This window comes from Gymnoscopelus microlampas (genome assembly GCF_963454915.1).
Source record: "Gymnoscopelus microlampas genome assembly, chromosome: 18".
NCBI lineage: Eukaryota > Metazoa > Chordata > Actinopteri > Myctophiformes > Myctophidae > Gymnoscopelus > Gymnoscopelus microlampas.
Window position 1 is genome coordinate 23,672,829 of NC_139955.1, and position 3,037 is coordinate 23,675,865.

A 3,037-nucleotide genomic window follows, 5' to 3' on the forward strand; every position below is an offset into this window, starting at 1 on the left:
GGTTTACATAACAGGCCATTTCTGCTCATCCAGGGTTCATATAGACTTGATTAGAATTCTATTTTAGAACATTCATACATGTAAGCTCTACACATACGAATGTTCTAAAACAGCATTAATATCAAGTCTTTATTCGTTCTTTTTTTATAACAGTCTTACTCAAGCTGTTGGTGGTTTGAATAAAACCCTTTTTCAGCACTTTGACTATCAACGGCTGACTGTCTTTCATCAGGTATGGGGATTAAAAATGTGGACTAAATAAATGCAGATCAGTTAGCTGTAGAAACGTAAAAAGTACAGTCTCATGTAAAATTGGTGGTCACAAAGGCAAGGCCTTTAACCACTTAAACCCCATATGTTGAGCAGAGTCCCTCAGGGCTCTATACTAGTGTATTTTCTGTTTTCACACTACATTAAATACCTTCGCTGAAAATAGCGAATTGCGACGCATTGTGTGCTTGTTGTTCTGCAAGACTTTAGCAAAATTATAATACGGATGCTGGGGTTGAAGTGGTTAAACCTATACACAATCTTATGTGACCAATCACAACTTTGGCGCACCTGACCAATCAGAACGTTGACGCACCTGACCAATCAGAACGTTGACGCACCTGACCAATCAGAACGTTGGCGCACCTGACCAATCAGAACGTTGACGCACCTGACCAATCAGAACGTTGACGCACCTGACCAATCAGAACGTTGACGCAAAAGCCAGGCATAGAGGGCTAATATCCGCTCTATACCTAAAGGTATAGAGCGGCTAGCGCCGCTAAAAAAAGTAAAGCAAAAAAAAAAAAAGAAGAGTGAGGATGTATGACAAAGTAATACAACATTTTAGTGAATTTTGTAGCATGTTTTATAAAAAAGACGTTTAATGGTATGCTGTTGAGTGCCATTCAATTTAATATGTTCATGGACGTTGCAAAGTCATTTTCTTGCACAATAAATGCAAAACATCAAGTGCTGGATCTTAAATTAATATTTTCTGGAGCTTCATCAGTATAGTATAAGACTCACAAGGGGGTGCCAAGTGGACAATATACCCATCGCCAATGTACAATGCCCAGTGTTGATAATTTCCACGGTCAATTTCAATCAGGTCTCCAAGCTCTGGCTCCTTCTCATCATACTGTGGAAGATTTGGAAGACAAGTTGGATTGAGAAACAGAATTGCGTGTTTGGCAACAAAACAGCAGATTTGGCTCAAATGGACTCTGGGTTAAAAGTCAAATATGCAGTAAATAAAATATGCAGTAAATATTCTAAGTTACAAAAATAGTGACTGAATTGGAGGAGATGAATAAAAAAAAAAACTCAATACCTCAACAAAATAAAGCCACAAAAGGTTCAAGAACTAACATGATTTAACACCACTGTAAATTGGTACTGTAGATTAAGATTACAAAATGTACCAACCAGTGTTGGGGCCATGGCTTTCTTTTCTTCCTTCAGACTCGTATGACTTTTTTTAGATTATTTATGATCTTCAGCTCTGATCGGTGTCCAGGCTATATTGTAATCCTTCATCAGTTTTCACTTTGCATGAGTCTCAGCACCTGTGATAATATACACCGATCATAAAACATAGATAGAGGCGATATTTGTACATATGTTACTTATTCAGTAACATATGTATTATTTTTATTCAGCTAACAGTCGAAACGTTGAGACAAACATGATAGATAGGACAGATTGAAGCAAGCTTTCTTTTTCAGTGGAGGATTCATTGGCTGCAAACAGATATGGCTGGTTGTCCTAGTCTCTTCCACAATCTTCGAGTTCGAAAGCTTTTGAAAATTATGGGAGCCAACACGTTATCATCTATAGCATGGATCTTCAACAGGGGGTCCTCAGATTACAGGGGGGTCTCCAAATCCTTGTCCCAATAGCCAAAAACAGCAGATCTACAAGCACACAACACCTTGCAGTGAGCTTATAGATCAACTATTTTCGGCAATGAGGTTTGGTGTGTGGAGGGAAAAAATAGCAGACCAAGTACAGAAGCAACGGTCAAGTATTGACTAATTAGGCTTTAAGTGGTTGCAGGTGATGTCAGCAAACAAAACAAAATCCATTGATTTCCACAACACTGATAGCGCTGTCAAAAAAGTCTCTGAAGCTATCTATGACATCTGTGAACAAGTTTAATCTGCAACACAATTGTATACAGTATGTAGTGGGGGGGTCCCTGCTTCATCTCTCTCAGCTAGGGGGTCCTTGGCCTGAAAACCCTTGAAGAATATATATAGACTGGAAAACAAGAAGAATCTGCTAGTGCGAAGAAAAAACTACGCAGTGATATTAGTCTGACCATGCCAGGCTATTTATCCTCTTATCCAACTTCAGTTTCAAGAACTGCATAACGCTAACATAGTAGTCGCATCGCGACATTATCATTGATTACGGATGGAAACGTTTATAATGTTCATATACTTACCGTTATTTCACAGTGCGACCTTGTCCTACGGCTCAGCTCTGCTACAATGGCTCCATCAGCCAGCCAGCATATATCAAGGATCATTGAATGGGAGATTATCACGTTTTATCAGACCATTGAATGGGCGAAGTAGGCGAGCTACCGTCTACCCCGCGATTTGTCAGACCATTCATTGGGCGTAATCAGGAGCTACTGACCTACCGACGGAGGCGGAGCAGTCCCCACAACAATATTTACGATTCTGTCCATATCGGTACATAACTCGAACGGCGCTGAGTAGGCACAGGCGAGGGTCGCACCGCTCCGGACGGCAACTCAGTCGCCTTAGCTCCTTCGGTGGCCCGTCGCGGGGCTCCACCTCGCCTGAGACTGCGCGCCTCCGTCATGGTCCGAAACCGAAACAACCAAAACCGAAACTAAAGTATTTAAGTCATCTCCGTCGGTAGGTCCAGGGTTGAGCTGTAGGGGGTACGGGGGGGTACGGCGTACCCTTAGTTCTGACACTGTGGGAGCTGGGGGCGCGCGTGCACGCACCGTCAGCGGCGGTCTTTAACGCCTTAAAGTTTAAAAACAATAGCCTCTCAAGGTTCGCGCCGT

General features: G+C 42.0%; 1 long non-coding RNA gene across 1 annotated transcript; it reads right to left on the minus strand.

The window, feature by feature from the left end:
- Positions 1–1,015: 1,015 nt before the first annotated feature.
- On the minus strand, positions 1,016–2,509 carry LOC311033666. The gene is made up of 3 exons (XR_014599524.1): positions 2,441–2,509; positions 1,420–1,559; positions 1,016–1,132 (listed from the first exon to the last, which is right to left on the minus strand). It is a non-coding gene; the product is annotated as an uncharacterized lncRNA (long non-coding RNA).
- Between the last annotated feature and the right edge of the window lie 528 nt (positions 2,510–3,037).